Below are 20953 nucleotides of genomic sequence, written 5' to 3' on the forward strand. Positions count from 1 at the left end.
TTTCATGTTTTACTCAGTTTAAATTTGCTTTCTCCCTGGAAAAAAAAACCTTGCAGCCTTTATAAATCCTCAAAGTTGGTAATTCTGATAGAGTGTGAACCCTGAGCCTACACCCAAAGAGAGCTAGTGAGATCCTTCACAATGGGGAGACAGCAAATCCATCATGACATGTTTACTCATTTCTAGAGTAAAAACATTTAAAAGTAATGAGCAACAGAAGCACATTTGCAATATCAACTGAGGAATTTCAAGAGAATATCATTTTTCCTTAATTAATACAGAGGGAATGATTCAAGGAAATGATCGTTACATTTTTAATTGCTCTAGCAGTGTAACACATGGGAGAGCAGAACATAAAGCACTGGGTAAGAATGACTTCAAAGAAGGTTGAAATAAAATCCTTCACGTGATATTAGGAATGGAAGAATTCCACGCAGGAGCACAAACATGGATTTGGTACGAGAACCACACTGCATATTCCTTGTAACAAGGATAGCTATGGGAAATGTAGGGTATTAACACTCTTTACTATTAGACCAAATACTTCAACTCAGCATACTGTGAAGATATTTTGATAACTCCTTCATATTTCATTTTTAGTACCCATACTCTATTTTTAGGATTTATTATTTTTTTTCTGCTGGATTTTATTTGATAATGATAGTACCTCTATTTAGCCACCTTTCTAAAAACATCAAGTAATAAATATGTGTATATTTTGCTTATGGTTAAATTTAATAATGAAGGAACATTAAAAATCATCCTTGTTCTAAAGGCAAGATGCTAATTTAAGTCAATTGATGTGTTTGGTAATTTCCTTTCTGAGGTCCATCCTAGAAGTTGAAGAGTTCCTCATTACAGAAAGAAAATAATTTCTGGAATTTTTTAAATGTCAAGTTCAGGGAATAATTTCTGCCAAATAACCCAGTAAAAAGTATTTGATGAAATATATTCACTATTTTGCTATGAATACAGACTAGCAGTAAAAGATGTGGTCTTAATAGGACATTGTTTTGTATTTTAATATGATCCTGAAACCCATGCTACAATCCTTGACACACAAAGACACTCATAATAAGTCTTCTTTGTAAAAAGTTTGCCTGAATTATGAATTAAGAGCTGATGTATAGTTAATATTTTAATTCCAAGTTAGTAAATATTCATTATCTTGCTTTCTAAGGAAAATGCTGAGCACATGTAATCATAGCTTTCCACTGAGTCAGAAATCCAAGTCTTAAACCTCAACTTTGCCAGGAAAAAGCTATGGGATTTGAGCAATACTTTTTACCTAAATATTAATTCGTAACTCATCAAATCATAATGAGGATTAAATGAGGCCATCTTTCTACAGCATCTAGTACTTGATTAGTTTTCCTGACTGCAGAATGCTTCAAATGTCCCATCTAACCGGTAGTATTAATATTTACAACTAAATTTTGGAATGAGAGCACCTAGACTATTTGTTGTCCTAGGAATGTGCATTCTGCCCTATTTAAAACCCTTGAAGAATGCGGCTGCCTTCAAACATTGGTAGCCTTGGTAGCCGTTGTTGAGTGCTGGCATGTCTGAAACCCCACAATTACAATTACAATAATGGAGCTTAGTATTCTTCACCTGGGGTCACTAGACTATGTGGCTACATTCTTAGCATCACAGTGTTATCAAGTTTAAGAAGTATTCAATTAATCAGGTGAGAAAAATAAATAAAATTTATATCAAAATGTCTGAGGCATAAAATATACTACGTTTAGATATGAGAACTGTAAAACGGGCACTGCCACATATGTTAGTGATACCTACCTGGGACTAAATCGAAAATACTTAAGATACAGACTGTGAGTTATTAAATTAATGTTTTCCCAGACTTGAGAATGAAATTCAGTTGTGAAATACACGTGAACACAGATGTGCAATCATTTATCCGACAGCTGACTGACGCCTACCTAAAAATTGCACAAATTTTGGTATATATGTGAAAAACTGGAGTCTACTTCTTGCAGAAGGGAACATCTGTGCTGAAAACCAAAAACAACATACTCTCAATTGAGAAACAGTTAGCCCTTCATCAATGCAATCAAGGTAAACTTAAAGGAAGGTTGTGTTCCGCTTTCTTTGTTTTTTCCTCATTAAAATTTGTGTTTTGCATTTTAATAAATAGTTCTGTTCGATGTTACCATGGAAGAATTTATCAGTTGTGTTCATTTTCCTGTTTGTTCACACACTCCTTAGATTTTTACGCACTTCCATTTTTCTAATGTGGTCGTATAATTATCATGGAATGTTTGGGAAAGACTCTTTGGAATTAAGGAATTATGAGAAAATTTAAACGGAATACTCCCATTGGCACATAAGGTTTAGTTTAATGCTCTCGTAATCCAGTCAAGATGTTGAGCCTGAAACATTGGTAAGCGTCACTTATAACTTCAAGGAATTATACTTGACATTGGGTGGCACAGATGGCAATGAGCAATTAATCATTTTTTGGCCCAATCTAAAAATAGTCACAGATACAAAAGAATCAAAAACAATTTATGGCAAAATAAAGTCAAAATTTCAGAACAGATTCACAGGTTTTAGCATGTAGGAATCATAGATAAAATACCTGCATCTGACTAGGTAGTACAAACACTGAATTTTCAAGGCTTTAGTCAGAGAAATTAGTTTCAGGAAATCTAGAACTGAGCAAATTAATGAAAGAACTGAAATTTCTGGTTGTGAATCCTTAGGAATGGAGTATCCATTCTCTTCCATGATAATGATGATTAAATGTTAAAAATAAAACACCTTAAATTGAGTGAAATCACATAAGAAAAGGAAAAATAATGTAGAATTTTCTACTTTTCGAGGTGTGAACTAAGGTTAGAGATTCCATGTCTTATCCCCACTTTAAAGATGAGTAGACTTACGTCCAGTAATATTAAGAGTCATGTCACAGCATACAACTTGTCATCTGGGAGATAAAACTTCATACAGTCTCCTTTCTTGTTTTCAGTTTGATACTCTTTTACTGCATCATGCCACTTTCACATTATTGTTTGATTATTTGGCAAGAACTATCAGTCATTAGGCCTTCAGCTGTTTACAACATATGGCTGCTATTTATATTCGGAAACTAAGTTAAATTTAAATTGAATTAACCATCTAGAGAACAGAGTCCCTGATATGAGAATGAAAAGATTTTTCTCTAGCCCAATCACTGTTATATATTGTTTTATTCCTGTCAGTTTCCTCTCGTAAAATTGAAAAAAAAATTAAAAATTTTAATCAAAGATAATTTTACAAGTTGTAAGGGGCTAGACAAGTGTTATCCTTGACAAAAATGATGTTTGCTCTATAATGATTTTATCACATTTCATAAGACTGGATATACCAACTTATTATAAAATAATGGAAGAAGTAGCTGGAGTATTGGAAAGACAAATGAATTATGGAATACTGCGAGAAATCTCTAACACACACATCTATTAAAACCTTCATTGGCTGAATTATATATGAGTCTACACGAAATTCCAACAGATATTAACACTTCTCACTGCACACTTCCACTGTAATTTCATAAAATAAAATCCTATTTTCCTTCAGAATGGCAATTTTCCAACACGTGGATTAATATTGTCACTGTTTCTTTGGGGACACATAAAATGACATCTTATATAAGTTTGACTTCTTTGAGAAGAGAGCCAAGTTTCTTATTCTATCATTATTCAAGTGTCTTGAATTCCATTCTACAAATGCTTATGTAGCATAAGCTAATCATGATGGGTGACTATTTCTAAATGAAAATAGCATTGGTTGACAAGGGATTACTTTCTGTCTTCTCCATGTGCTGTGGTGATTTAGTATTTATTCTAAAGTTTAGATCTTAAAGATGACAGTGGAAATATTATTTATTGACATTATTTTCCATTGGTAGTAGAGTAAATTACTTATTTCATGTAGAATATAAAATTTTGAAATATCTGACTTCTTTCAGTTTGCTTTCTGTTAACTATGCAATTCAACTCTAGTAGAAAATTTTGGCATTTTGACTGTGATAATGGCTTAAAGGATATATGCATACATCAAAACTTATCAAAATGAATATTTTAAATATGTGAACTTTATTTTATGTTAATTATGCCTCGACAAAATGGTATACTTAAAAATTCTATAGCCATTTGGAGTCATGTGAATTTAAGGTTCTCATGATAGTTATTGTTAGGGGAAAACGAAACAAAGCAAACAAAGAAAAAACAGAACATAGCATTTTATTTTGCTTTAACCTAAGTGATTTCTTTAATTCATAGAATATTTGGAGATGCTATAAAATATAAATTAGATTACCTTGTAGGCCTAAAAAATGAGTCACACATGGTATCACATTATTTATGCCTATTATGAAGAAAAGGAAGGCATGGTGTATACTCATTCATTTTTCCAAAATTTTAGTTTTGGGAGATTATCCAGATCTACATCATGGCTTATTAAGTAGAGAGCAACACACAATGCTTGTATGCTCTAAATGAGGCCAAATAAGTTCTGCTTTTCCCATAAACAAAATTATGTTTGTCCTTAATGAGTTCATTGGCTCATTTATTTAGTGAGCCTGTGTGAGAGCACTTTGAGGATACTGTAGTCAAGCTCAATATATGTTGAGGTGGAAAGAAAACTCTTCCTTCTTTTGATCTATGAATGATAGAATTATGTCCATAATGTTCAAAACAGGACATATTTTTAAACGGTATATTGATGTTTAAACACAAAATACACTTAGAGGTAACATCTTTTTCTAATGACAATGGTGATCTATAGCTGTGTTATTTAATATAGTTATCCACTAGCCTTGAACATGACTATGAAAATTTAAATCAAATTAAAACTTCAATTTTTTAGTTGCACAATAGTCATATATGACTGTGGCTACCATATTGGAAAGCACAGCTTATAGAAATTTCCATTATTGTTGAGTATCATATTGATTAGTACTATGACACAATATCCAGAAACAAACTATCACAGTTTTTGGTTACTGTGATACATTGCCATAGAACATCTGAAATTGTTGATTAGAAGGAAAAACATACTAATTCATCCACCAAGTAAAGAATCCTAAGGCATAACACCTGTCTTTCCACTGAGGCAATGTCCAAATATTGATAGCAAAAGCCCAGTAAGAACATGGCTAAGAAATAAAATGTTAAATACATTCTGTGAAAAACTGTTTAGAAGACAGACCAGAAATATGAAGTGGATGATCTGCTGACTTCATGATACAATGTCCCAGAAGTCATCCTTCTGCATAGTATCATATGGAATTGTCTGGCCGTAAACTTTGATTGCCGTAATAAGTTGTTGAAGGTCACATCTATGTAGAATCTAAATATAAAATGCAATTGATCCATATTTCAGGTAATAAAAGTAAGGTTTATAATTCTTGTTTTTATCTAGAATAATAACTTCTTTAATTTGTATTGTACTTAAAAACTTTATTTTTATAAAGAAAGGTACTCATTTATCCCCAATACACTTGTGTCTAGCGAAATTACTAATTTCTTTGTACCATTGATAAATTGTTTCTAGATTTTCTCAGATGTTCACATGATCTCAAATAAAGGCTTTTTTTTTTCTCTGAAATTCTTGTCATAAAAATGTCTATTTTTCTTTTCTTTCTTTTTTTCTGATCAGGTCTTCCATATATTGAATAGTAGACTCAATAACGTGTCCGACTCTTGTTCCTAATAGATTTCTCAATGAACATAGTTACATCTACCTTAATTTTCAATAAGGAGTTTTAATTTTTATTTATTTATTTGCGGTTCGCGGGCCTCTCACTGTTGTGGCCTCTCCCGTTGCAGAGCACAGGCTCCGGCCGCGCAGGCTCAGCGGCCATGGCTCACGGGCCCAGTCGCTCCGCAGCATGTGGGATCTTCCTGGACCGGGGCACGAACCCGTGTCCCCTGCAGTGGCAGGCGGACTCTCAACCTCTGTGCCACCAGGGAAGCCTGGAGTTTTTATTGTTACGTGTCTTCTCTTCTAGTTTCTTCTGTTAAAGTTTTTTTTTAATCATGAAAGACTGTTAAGTTCATCAAATTATCCTTATACCTTTTTCGAGATCATCATGCTAGTACCTGTATGTGTATCTTTTCATGACTTGGCCCTAAGGGACCCAAGATTTTGTCGGTGTCATAATCCCTATTACCTCTGGTCTCAAAGATGCTGAGAAAGAAAATAGGTCAGCTAAGGTTTCCCTTGTTCTAACACTGGTATAGTAAGAGAAATATTGTATTATATCCTTTGTGTTTTCTAAGAACCAGAACTGAATAAAAGAAAAATTGTCAAATAACAACACATTAAGGTGTCCAAGTACCAGGACTGAACTGTTCAATAGATACCTATGTCTATTAAGCACCTGAAACGTGGCTCCCATGAGTGAGACTACATTTCATTTTTTTCTTTTACTGTAAATATTTTTTATTGAAATAGAGTTGACTTACAATATCATGTTAGTTTCAGGTGTACAGCACAGTAAACAAAAAGGCTCTTGATATCATATTATGTATAAAAATCCAGATTAAAGCATTTACAGTATGGGGGGGAGGGATAAATTAGGAGGTTGGGATTAACATATACACACTATTATATATAAAATAGATTGATAACAAGGACTTACTGTATAGCACAGGGAATTATACTCGATATTTTGTAATAACTTATAAGGGAAAAGAATCTGAAAAAAAAATGATATATACATATGAGACTATATTTCATTTTAACTGATGAAAATTTGGTGACTGAATTAAGATGTCTGCTTAGAGTAAAACATACAGCCAGTTTAAAAAATACAACAAAAAATAAAGTATCTTATTAATATTTATATTGATTGCATATTACAGTCATATTTGATATGTTTCATATTTTTATATATTGAGTTAAATCAAATATGTTATCCAAATTAGTTTTACATTTTCTTATTCCTTGTTTTTAATGTGAAAACTAAAAATATGTGAAATTACATATTTTATATAATGTATGATATACTCATATTTATATATTACGCTTTTTATCTCACATTATATTTCTATTGGAAAACAACAGTATAAAGACAGAAGGTAGAACTAAATATGGTGCCTAAACCAACAACACAGTCACTAAAGGAAAGAGACTACATTTGCAAGAAAGTGGTGTTGATAATATTTCAGGAAATTCAACCAGAATCCGATAAAGATCTAGATCTTAAAAGCAACAACAAATCACAGCAAAAATAGATAAATTGGAGAATGGATTGTCACTATCAATTTCTAAATTAGTAACCTCTAATACCAAATCAAAGAAATATCTAAAAACTCAAAGTGAAAATACAAAGACAGACAAGTATGAGGAATAAGAGTTTCAATAACTTATGTATTAATAAAAATATTGTTATGATAAGAAAAGGAGCAGATGGAAGAGAGAAACAGTTAAATAATGGAAGGCAATACTGACAAGTTGGAGAAATACACGTCTTCAGTTTGAAAGACTCGAGCAGTGAAAAACAATGCAAACTTAGACATTCCTTATAAACATCTTGAATTCAACAAAATCTAAGATGTCAGAGAGACAGAATAAACTATGAAAACATGAAGAAAATAATAAACTATTTGGTATCAGAATTCTTTTCAATATAAAGCATTGCATCCCTTGAACTCAGAATAAATATTCTTGCATATCCATGTAATATTTAAAAGAATATTTATCAGACCATTCGGTTATAATATTTTAAACATTCAAAAATTAAAGTCATATTCCCAGATCATAATATAGTAAATTATAAATATATAATTTATAAAATGTGACCTAAAGATATTAAAGGTGACCTAAGATATTAAAAATGTGACCTAAGATATTAAATACCTAGAAGTTAAAAATACATGACTAGGTAATTCTGTGAATTATTTTAATGAATGAAAATACAAATGTATTTATTTCTATGGTTTAGCAGGGATTTGTGGTTGAAAACAGTAATTCTAATTTTATATGTGTGTGTGTTTGTGCGTGTATGTGCACATATATTCAACACATGAAGAAATTAAGTGGATGAAATAAGAGGGGGTTCAAAGCTGAACCTTCACCCTCCTTTTGTGAAAGCAAAATTTACATGGATTCTTAAGTAAAGAGAATACACCCAAGAGATGTGTGAGCTTTGATAAGAATTTTTCCTATGAGTGATAGCAATAAACTCCTGCAAACACAAATTCCTTCATGACCCCCAAAGATCCTCACTAAATGAATGTTCCAAATTAAAAAACAGAAGCAAGTGATGGCAGTGAATATATTCTCAAGCTAAAAATGATTGAACATGGTTCACCATATCCTTTTCACTTATTTCCTTTTATTTGAGGTGTAATACAATAACAACTGATTTGTGTGTGTGTTTGTTGTTTTTTTTTTTTTGTTCTTTTTTTTTTTGAGATATATCTGGCATGATTTGTTACTAGCCTTTAGAGAATTGTTCTAAAATAAGAACTTAAGAAGAGTGTAGAAATGCAAACTAATTCTCTTTCTGGCAACAAGGGCATATGATATCTTAAAAAACAAGAAAGCCTCTTTGTGGAAAACAATTCAAATATTTGATAAAATACAGACATACTTTTAAAAGATACAGCTGAGCAGACAATTATATAAAGGGAATTTTCATGGGTCCCAAACAATGAAAAAGCATGAATCCAGAAAGGAAAGCAAGCTGTCTAGTCAGCAGTGGTTCCATGGGCTTTCTGGCCTGGAAATTATGCTTTAAAAAAACTATAGGGAGGGACTTCCCTGGTGGCGCAGTGATTAAGAGTCTGCTTGCCAACACAGGGGACGTGGGTTCAAGCCCTGGTCTGGGAAGATCCCACATTCCATGAAGCAATTAAGCCCGTGATCCACAACTACTGAGCCCACGTGCCACAACTACTGAAGCCTGCATACCTAGAGCCCTGCTCTGCAACAAGAGAAGCTACCGCGATGAGAAGACCACGCACTGCAAACGAAGAGTAGCCCCTGCTCGCCGCAACTAGAGAAAGCCTGTGCGCAGCAACAAAGACCCAATGCAGCCAAAAATAAATTAAAGAAAAAAAAAATATATATATATATATATACACACATATATAGGGAGACAAAAGAAAAAGCTTACAGGCTCATGAAAGTTGGGACTTCAGATTAGAAACCTCCTCATATGTCTAGGAGCAAGAAAAGTGAAACATCAATAAAAGTGAGAATTTAGAAAATCACACTGTAAAAGGAGACAGAAAAGAGAGCAGCCCATCACATTTTGGGGTCTGGATCTAAGAGGGCGAAGTAAGATCAATGACAATTTTCCTCTAAGAATTGGTAAACACATCCTAGCCATAATACAAGGCTGAAAAAGGACTCCAAATGCAAGTGTCATCAGATTATTTAGTTTGAGATAGTTCCTAGTTGATAGTAATTCTAGTACTGGATAAGACAACAATGACAAAAATCTTCCCTTAACCTAGGTATTCTAGTTTTTTACTAATTCATAATGAATCACTTCAAAGTCAGTGCTTTACAATAGCAACAATCATTTATTTTACTCACAGCTCTGCAATTTGGTCAGAATTTGTGGTGACAGTTGTCCCTTCTCTTCAGAAATTAGCAGGGTCACCTCAAAGAATGGAAGACGAAAGATTCTGGAAATAAAAAAGATACAAATGAGCATATGGAATCAATATATTCAACTAAATAAAAAGGCTTATTAAATGCATGATAATAGAATGAATGTATTAAAAATGACCATTCTTGGTTTCAGCCTTCACATACGAAAATTTTGGAAGTCACCAATCCCATCCTTACAAGAAGAAGAAGAAAAAAAAAAACTCAATAACTAAAAATCAATGAATTTTCTTGAACCTATCAGAGAAATGAGGCCTTAGGAAGAACTGCCACACAGAAATCTAGAAAGAAACGCAAATACACAGAATAACAGCCAAGATTTGCTTGCCTAGATCAGAGGCCATTGGGGTCAAAACTGATAGGGACAGTTGAGTGGTAATTTTGACCAATTGCTAGAGGCTCATTGTGGACTAGTGTGAGCATGAAAAAATCCTGGGGCCTCAAGCTCGAGGGGGCCCACAATTAAGTTCTTACTTATAAGAATTCCATTAAGTTCTTGCATCAAAGAGTCAAGAAAGATTTCCTTCTGGCTCCAGCAAGGTGAGGGGAAATCAACCACTGAGAAATAAACATAGTTTTTTCTTTGTAACAAGGGAAATGAGAAAAAGGCTTTATCAGAGCATTATTCCACCTAAGGGAAGAGACTTCATCTCTAGGCTAAGACTTAGAGAGGGTGTAAACTGAGAAGCACTTGTGAAAAAAAAATCACAGCCCAAGGACACAGGAAAACTAAAATGCATAGATTTAATCACAAGATTATAGGGTACTTCCCTTTCCCCACTTCTTACCATCATATCAACAGGGCTACAGTGTATTATATACAACGGAAACAGTGGATTACAACCAAAAGAGCGGTGAGGCACAGATCTATTGAAGGAGGAGTTCAGGACAACAGGAAAGACAAAAACAAGGACAATAGAGGATTATGAATTCTCTGGCATGTGCAGGTAACACAAACATTAAACAGTGTTCAAATTGTAGCTAGAAGATCATTAAACCTCATAATATAAGCCCCACTTACCTGACTAACCATATCAGGCTTTCAACCTAAAGTTACTAGACATGTTGAAAGACAAGGACAAAACACAGCCTGAAGGGACCAAGGAAGCATCAAATTAGACTTAAAGATGACTGTTTTTAGAATATGAAATAATTATAATTAATAGGTAAGGGTACTAATGGAAAAAGTAGACAACATGCAAGAAAAGAAGACTGATGTAAGCTGAGCGAGATATTATACAGATAATAAAGGAATACTGTAAACAGCTCAACAAATTAAATGAAATGAACAGTTCCTCAAAAGATATAAACTACTGAAACTGACACAAGGAGAAAGAAACAATTTTAATAGACATGTCTATTAAGAAATTTACTCTCCTGACCCATCCCTGTGTTTACCAACCAGAAAGCTCAAATAAGTTTGATATCCAGAGTTTTTATTGGGCCTCATTATGCAGGTACAATTGATTGAATTATTGTCTAAATGACTGTGCTTCATTCTAGCCCCCATCTACACCTCTGAGTTTGGGCTGAAATCACCTGGCTCAAAGATCCAACATTCAAATCACATAGTTGGTTTTCCTGGCATGGTCAGCTTTCACCCTTTACTCAACTTGAAACTATTGGGGATCCACCATAAGTTATCTCATTAGCATAAACTAAGGGATGATTTCAGGGGCCCACTATGAATAACAAAGACACTCCTATCACTCAGGACATGCTAAAGGTTTAGAAGCTTCATCCCAGGAACACAAGACAAAGATTAAACAAAGTCTTTATTATACAGCAGTACAAATAATTTCCACACCAAGACCAAGTGGAATTTATCATTATTTTCCAAAACTGTTTCAACATTTGGAAATCAATTAATGGAATCTTCCATATCAACAGGCTAAAGAAGAAAAGCCATGTACTCATATCAACTGATCTGGAAAAGCCTTTGACAAAATCTGGTACCCATGGTGATGGTTAAGGTTATGTGTCAAAGTTGAGGGTGTTTTTAGATGAGATTAACATTTAAATTGGTGAACTCTGAGCAAGCAGGTTTCCCTCCACAATATAATTAGTTAAAGATGTGAGTAGAACAAAAAGACCAGCCTTCTAGAGCAAGCGTAGTTCTTCAGCAGAATGCCTTTGGACTTCAAGTGTGCCACCGCCTGGAGGGAGGGTGGGAGGGAGGGAGATGCAAGAGGGAAGAGATATGGGAACATATGTATATGTATAACTGATTCACTTTGTTATAAAGCAGAAACTAACACACCATTGTAAAGCAATTATACTCTAATAAAGATGTTAAAAAAAAAAAAAAAGAAACCACTGGCAAAAAAGCAGTGATTGTGCCAGGGAGTAACACTCTAGGAACCTGTACAATTTCACCAACACAAACTTTTTTGTTTTTTGGTCCGTTGCTTTTTTTTTTGGAACTTCTTCAACAGTCTTTTCTGTGTAAAGGCTGAATGAAAGTTTGAGAGAACAATCCTTTAACTAACTGACAGAAAAATAAGTAGCTATGGATGTAGACTTCAAAGGGATTGATGAAGAGTTCTAGATGTCAAATTTGTTTGTTGAAACAAAATAAGATTTGGGAGAGAAAAAGGGAAAGTTGTGGAATTCTGTTATGTGTCTTATGCAGGGATTTCTACCCTGTCAGTAAACAAGGAGATTAGACTGACATTTAACAGAAGTGGGCTGGCATGTGATGGGGATATAGAGAAAAGAAGAAATTTTCTCAGAATGTATTCTTGTTTCCAATAAGACCTGTCTTAATTTTTTTTTTTTTTTTTTTTTTTTTTTTTGGCTACGCCATGTGGCATGTGGGATCTTAGTTCCCTGACCAGGGATGGAACCTGCATGCCCTGCAGTGGAAGCACGGAGTCTTAACCACTGGACTGCCAGGGAAGTCCAAGATCCGTCTTAATATTCTTAAATTACTGTGTGTTAATAAAATTTCACTGATGTCAATTTCCTCAAAAGGAAGTTTTGTTTTATGAAAACAAGTGTTTCTTTTCCTGTATGTGGAATATGAAGTTTTATTGTCTGGCAGGTGAAGGATTAGCCTCTGAGGAAATCATTTTTATTTTGTTCAATGTTTCCTAAAATAGGAACATTCTTCTTTGATTGAAATTGGAGAATAGATTCTCTTCTCTATTACAGATATAACTCTATCACAGTAAATAATGTTTCAATTAAAATTAACACCCTGGTATTTTAAGGTTGTGGATAAATTGGAGGAAAAAATGGAATTTGAAGGAAATGCCAGGTTTTCTTCTAGATCCTGCATCACGTCTATTCTATTTAAGAATTTCCAAGCACTACATGACACTTGTGTATTTATTATATTTTGGTGTTTATTAATTATTATATAATAATATGGTGTTATTATTCATGATAGAATCCCTGTAACACCACGCAAAGAGCTCTCAGATATCATAGAAGTGTGCTTCCTTAATAATGAAAAATGTTCTTCATGGCTATGCTAATGAGTTTTGTTTCTCTTGAATTTTCAGAGTTTTTATGAACCTCCATATAACCTTGCTCTAAACATTTCAATTCTATGTCTTCTTAAAAAATCAGAAAAATTCTTTTTAAAAAAGTTTTAAAATAATTATATCAACAAGAGAAACTGATTTTCATGAAAAAAAGATTCTGAAACACAGAAGAGTATTAAGTATAAGTTATAACACAATTCTAATTTATTAGTTTAATCTTATATTTAGACTTTTATGTACTAAAGTTATTAAAGGAAATCAAAGACACATAGTGAAATGAGATAGTAATTTCCTTTGTCCTCTGCATGGTGAAAAGAAGGATCAAATGGCTATAGTAGATCGTTCTATTCTTTGCCTGCTTGGGTGGGGAATACATCACCATGCTTAGTCTGTGTTGAAATTTTGCAAAGCCTTCATACCTGTAATTTATAGCCCAAGTCACAATTTTCTGAAGCCAGAAGATGGGGAAGGTTGAGGAACAGAAAAGAAACCATGATAATAAAAAAATAATTTGCCAAGAATCTTACTCATTTCTGTGTTTCAAACACAAGATTACATCTGGTATTCATATCAATTCTGTGAGGTAAATATAAAGATATTATTTCTACTTTAAATGGAAGGGGAATTTAAACAATGTTTAAAATGACATTTAAACTTATATAAGTAGTTGTAGTCATAGATTCCTGACATGTTCTCAATCCTGGACTCCACGTCCTAAGGTTTTTGGTTGTTTTTTTTTTTCCTTATTAATCTAAGTATAGATATATTCTGTTAATGTTTTCCAGTTTCATGTTTTAATTCAAAACATTGATTAGGAATCGAGAAAGCTGAGTTCTGATCTTTTTTTAAAAAAGTTATTTGTCCCAGTCAGGTCTTTCATTTCCCTGAATTATTCATTCATTCAAACTGAATCTGAGACAGCTAAGGATGGTAGGACAGCAAATATAAAACGGGGCAATGAAAGGAAATGACAAATGTCGGTAAGAGGCAGGGAAGGAATGTTAATCTTTCCATGCCTTGGAAATCATATTCTGAGGGGAATTTAGCAAAATTCAAATTAAAAGAAGCTTAAGCATCGTATCACAACATAAATGAGAAGATATGATTAAAACTAAATTTTCATGAAGTATTTTATTGATATGCTAACTTCCATTTATCATCATTGTGGAATCAATGAGAAATTATGTGCATCTGAAAAGAGAAAAATGTCACTTAGGTGACGAAATTTGGGAGACTTATTCAGTGTTAGTTTTTCTGAGAAAACAATTTTCTAATGTCTCTTTGAAGGAAAGGAAAGGGTATCCATAAAATTATACTGATTTTTTAAAAATTGTACTTTAAGCTTTTAAAACATGATACTAAAAATGCTTAAAAGGAGGAAAGCACTATTTCAATTTCATTTTTAATTTCAATGGCTTATGAAAGGGATCGTCCAAGCCATCTGAAATATTTGAAACATATTTCATATGAACAAAAATGACTTCTCCCCCAACTATCTTTGGAAGACAGAAGACAGGATGACTTCCAGGAGATTGGAAATACACAGTGCTGACCGAAAGAGCTAAAAAAACCAAACCACATCATGGAAGGAAACAGGCTCACAGGAAAGTGACTGTCACAGAGTATTTTTCTGAATGCAATTTTCTTTTATAACTTTTTGGTGAGGAAGGGCATGATTAGTGACAGAGGGAGAGAAAATGTGATAAAAATCTAAACCTTGAAAACAACATGATAACTGCTTTCTATTTCTGAAAAACATTTTCTTGAATTCGTTCTGAAAAATACATGAGATATAGAAATTGCTCAAATATAGCTTTTCGAGGGTTGTTTTTTAAAAAAGCAAGTAAATGTGAAAAAAGAAAAAGTGAGAAACAAGATTTAAAAGTAGGAATTTCTAGGTTTAAGAAATCTACCTCTATCATTGCATCTTCATGTTTATGATAGTCACTTTTTGAAAACAAATCCAAATGCAATTTTTTTAATAAAACGAAACACTAGAGTATGAGACGTCTAGTGTCACAAACACTAAAGTTTGTGACTAATTAAAAATAACTGATTCAGTTTTAATAGGGCATCAATTTGGTCTTTGGTATTTGGTTATTATTTCTTTTTAGTCCAAAAATATTTTTATACCTAAAAAAATGATTATAGAAGATGGGCACATTTGTCCAGTTAAGAATAAATGTATATGAATAAATATTGTTCTTAAAAGTATCTCCTTTGCCCTCATTTAAATTTATTTTTATTAGGATGAATAAATTGATCAAATTAAATGACCCAACAATTAAACCCTGAAATGTAAATCACCTATGTCTTTTTGTTCATTTTTTACCTTCTTAAAATATATTCCTAAAATGGGTATTATCTTTTGGAAATAATTAAAATAATCTAATATTCCTTCTGGAGACACAAATGACTGTAATATTTCTTTAAGATATCTTCACTGAATGATAGACATTAATGAAAGACTGAGTTTCTTAAAAGAGATGTCTGGCCATGGTCATTTTTCTGTTTAGGAGAAAAACAAACTCAGTGACATTGATTAAAGGATGAGTGCCATTGAATCACCTTAAATCTAAATCTAACTTCTCCTAACACCTTATGTTATCATTATTGCCTTGCATGAGTCCTCTATCCCATGTTGAATGATCTACTTTTGGACAATTGTTGAAACGGCTCCCTCTGCTTCACCCTCCCTCTGGACTTGTATTATTCCCCACATCCTGGGGAGTACCTCAAGCTTGCATACTACAGACACAGTTTTAATGTGACCCTAAAACCTTTTCTAGATATATCTGAGCCTATTTTAGAACACTTGCCACTTTTTGCTTTATATTATATTGTCTATAGCTTTTTATATGTAGGTATTAGCTCTCAAGTGAGACTCTCATTTCATTGATGATAACACCTATCACCAAGACACTTTTTTTTTTACAGCCTTCACAGTGCCTGGAATAGTATCTTACATATGATGCATGTTTAGAAGAGCTTACTCAGTAAATCACAATGTTAGATTGTATGAATTCCTGTTTGAAACTAAGGCATTTGAAGTGGCACTTTGAAAATGGCAATAAATGTTTTAGAATAAGAATTTGGTGCATTATGACACAAGGAAAATTGCCTTGATAAAATCATTAGGGTGACACTAACTGTTATGGCCCATTTCTTTATTTCTGAAGGTAATATTGCTGGGCAATAAGACAAAATCATCAGATGAATCCACTTCCATCTGTAAATGACACATGACTTCCTCACAGAATATCATTTCAGGATTCTTTGAATTCCTATTTTCCCATTTATTTTCACCTAAGACTTTAAAAACAAATTATTACTAAAATAGGTTTGATGTCTCTGTAGAAGGGCAAAAATCTTTCAATTCAATAGACTCAGCAAAGAAGATAAATGTAATCATTCCTTACTAGCCTAAAAGCTTTTTTTATCAAACTTCAAATAAGAACACAACTTGTTTTTTTAATCTCTAATTAAAACAAAAACAAAACAAAACAAAACAAAAAATTCCTCACTACTTCTTTCATTGGTAGAAGCCAAAGGCAGAATATATCTTTTGACATGTTAAAAACTGTTGCTATTAATATTTTCATTTTAAAATGATGTATTTGGAATCTTTGAAAAAAGAGTGGGTTCTGTGCTAGTGTTATCTTCAAATGATTGTGAGCTACTTTTGACTCTGGGGTTTATGAGATTTCTAATTCTATATTACAAAAAAAATTTACCTTCTGCTGATGAGGTAGAATATAAAAGTTGAAGTGGTTTTGTTTCCTTCAGATAATATGTGATTTGCCTTTAATCCTAAAGGGTAAAAAAAAGAGAGGATTTGAGTCACATATCTACCAAGGACGGTTCTGAGATTTGTTCTATTCTTGAAATTGAAAGGCAAGTAAATTAATTGAATGTAACCATACCTTGAAGCTAAGTACAATTTGAGTTTGAAAAATGGTACTCTTGCCTCTTTCCAGAATGATCAGCTTTAGAGTTCTGCTTTGTTGAATAGCTGATCAAGCACTGCCCATACTAAAAAGCAGATGAAGCTTTTACCAAAAATATTGGATCTATGCATGTTCCAGTGTACCTATTTGATCTATGCATGTTCCAGTGTTCCAGTGTACCTGGAACTTCTTGATGGCTGCTGACATGAATGAGTCTACCTGAATTTCTGTGTTTTCCCTATATATTCAGCTAAACCAAAAGGACAATGAATCAAAGTTATGGATGTAGGTTTGTAGGAACAAATAAAACAATGACTAATCGTTTATGTAAGGTTTCAACATTGCTGAAAATGGTGTACTTAGTACATTGTCCTTCTTTGACCCAGACTTCTGACTACATTGCAGTACACTAAGAATCTAAGTCAAATCACTTTTTAGTATTTAATAGCCACACTGAGTTCATTAAATCATCGTTTCTAAAATTTTGATTTATTATTAATATTTTTTTCTGCTCTGTGAAACCAGCTTCAATCATGGACAGCACTGAAAGTTAGGCTGAGGCTAGACACAAAATAAAAGCCAAAAAGAATGTTCGTTAATTTCTTGCTGAATCTTCCATATGCTGGGTACTTAAATTTTGTATGCATCACATATTTGGATCATATCAATATCTAAGTCACTATTTTGAATATTTTTTTACTCTCTAAATATTCTTCAAGAAGACATATGTGTGTGTATGTGTGTGTATGGGTGTGTGGTTACATGAATGCCATTTCTCAGAATATTTTCCTTCTTATACCTGGTTATGGGAAAGTCATAACTTTGCATAGAGCCTTATCTTAGGGATAATTTCCTCTTCAATTTCCCCTTCAAATCTGTGTATGTACAGATTTATCATAGAAAGAATTTATGATGATAGGTCTTTAGTAATTTCTGCAAGACCTACGTCTGCACAAAGGTTATTTGGAATTTATAAATTCTATTAAGAAAGCCATTGGGTAAAAAAGTTATAACTGTTTGTATTTCCTCTAATTTAGCAGCTACCACATTGTATAAGGTCCGTCTGTGGAAAATTCTTCTCTTGGAAATAAGTAAATTGATTTCAAAGTTATATTTTTTCTGTAAATATCAACCAAGGCTTACAAAATGTGCTGAGACACATTAGCGATTCCATAGTGGAATCCATATGGAATCACATATTCCATAGCTGATTATCTGTGGCTAGAAAGGGTTCAGAGTATGTGCAAACTCTTTACCCACTAAACTCTTTGAGAATTAGCTTTTCACACTGATAAACTGAAGTTTTTAAAGCAAGGTATTGAATGTTAAATGACTTCAGTCCATTGGCAGAACATTTATATATCATTATTGGTTTTTTGACCCAAAGTAGCACATTAAAAAATATGAGACCCAGTCCATACTTATAATAATGATATAATTGCCTCATTTCAGAATTTATATAAAAATAATATTTGGAATGCTTTCCTTAACAAAATTCTCAAATAAATCAATATAGGAACATATTATTTCAATACTACAGAAGCTCCATTTTGCTTCTATATGAGATTTAATATCAGGGGCTTAGAAGCAATCCATTATCATTAAAATGTGTAATTAAAATCAGATGGATCTGGGGTGTTTTTTCCACAAAATCAGGGAAATGTTTCCATACTCAAAACCATGCAGAGGACCTTGGCTTTTATGTTTAAGTGGTTTGTACATGTATTCTCCTCTTTCAAGCCTTTACTTGTGAAGTTGCCAGATGAATATTAAAACAAAACAAAACAAAAGCTGTGAATAGTTTATCAAAAATCTAAATCGAAAAACCTACGGGACATCCAAAACCTGGTTTTCCTGGTCCTCTTTGCATAAGAAAGTCAAAGCACCAGCATCCACAGTCATTCTTCAAATGTGGATCCTTCTGTCAGGGTGAATGTAGCCCAGCATTTGCATAATCAGAGTATGGGTCTCTACAGGTTGTTCCTCAAAGCCCCTGTCTCTTTTGATTTAGCTTTATACTGGACTGCATACTATTATGATATAAAAAATGATAAAGCAGCATCTGGAAAGCTAAAATGTTGTTAAAAACTTAAATTACATTTTATTCCTCAGGCTTCAAACACAAATTGAGAAATATTCAAATTAAATTTACTTACTTCCCATACCTCAAAATTGAAAAATAATAGCACAGGGCAGTTGTGAACAGAGGCAAAATTCAAAATTTTGCACATCAGTAGAATCAGACAGAAAATGGCATATAACTTTTGAAGACTCTATAATATATTTAAAGAGCAAAGGCAAAACTTCCCCTTAAAATAAATCTTAATTTGAGGGTTTCAAAATTACAATTAATCTAAAATACATAAATGTGGTCATTTTTGGAGACTAGGATCATTATGCTATGAATTTTTATTTCACGACCAATATCAACAACAGAAAACTGTTATCTAAGCAATTTAGGGGGAAAATCCCAAGAAATTCTGAAAAAAAAATTAGCCTATTTGGGAAAATGTCAAAAGAATTAAACTTTCACATTATATTTCCAGTTAGCAGTTAATTCACTGTTGAAGCTTTCATGAAATTATCCCATGATAATATAGTATTTTATTCAAAATATATGTAACTCTATAATTATGAACTAATGGAATTAGAAAATGATAGTGTCTGCCAGCCTTTACATAACAGAACACTTTGCAGTTGGCAAAACATTTTTACAGATGATTATTGATCTTCACATAACCCTGTAAGTTAAGCAGGGAAATCTTTGCCATCTCTATTTTGTAGTTTGGGACTCTGACTTTAAGAGACGTGTCTGAGAATAATAAGTGGGAACCTCCTATTTTTTTGCTCCAAGCCCTACACATTTTCTGTGGGTCTCAAACATGAAGGGCTAATCAATCAGTGAGATGGGGAAAGTCTGAGCTTCTGTGAGGAATAAAGACAAGTCAATCATAAGTTTACGAAGTTTATGTAAGTTGGAGGATAGTCTTTTCAGACTACATAGTTATCATATGAGGTTCATTTTTTTTTAAATGACTGCCATGTTAAAAATAAGCAAATTAGACAAGTATAAACCAATCATCAAATATTTGACAACCAATTTTAGGTACAGGAATAATCAGAATTGTTGACGTAAATGCACTAAAACAAATGGGGGAAAAAAGTATAGATTTCCTCAATGTTTTGTACAGGATAAGGTTTGTAGGTTTTTTTGTATTTTTTTAAATTAAATCTTTCCCTGACATAGATGATCTGAGTATATCTTAAAACATTCATTCTATCCACTTAAAAAAGGGAGTTCTCCTGTTAAAATAAAGGGGGACAGGCAGGACAGAGACAGTAGTCTCCGTGATTCAGAGCAGTGCACAACTGGTGCACAGAAGTTGCATACATCATAGTGCAAGCAGCAAATCCCCATGCTCCATCAATTTCATATGGAGAAAAGAAGTGGGGAGGGCAAAGGAAAAAGATACATACAAGTCCATGACAGAGTGGCCTGGTATATTGGAAATATCTCGTGTCATTTCAACACGAGACAAAGCTAATGAGATGTGTCACAAAAACAGGGTGTGGGTCTCAAGAGTCCACCAGAAATAGTGGAAGAAGAGGTTGTGACTAACTTCACCAGTTTTATTTTACAGTGTACCACCCCTAGAAATCAGTCATAAGTGATTTGGAAACTTTTTGTTCAGTTTTCCTTTTGAAAAGAAATCACAAAATATTGAAACAAATATCATTGTTTGGCTTAATTCAGGAATTCTTCATTAAACAGTACACAGACTTTATTGAGCAATTGAAAATATACACAAGGAACAATAGCTTTTCCTCTGTATTTTTTTTTTAATTTGACTTTCTTCCGATTAAATAACCCAGTTTCGATCATGAAAA

The sequence above is a fragment of the Grampus griseus genome (genome assembly GCF_964374135.1).
Source record: "Grampus griseus genome assembly, chromosome: 3".
NCBI classification, from domain to species: Eukaryota; Metazoa; Chordata; class Mammalia; order Artiodactyla; family Delphinidae; genus Grampus; species Grampus griseus.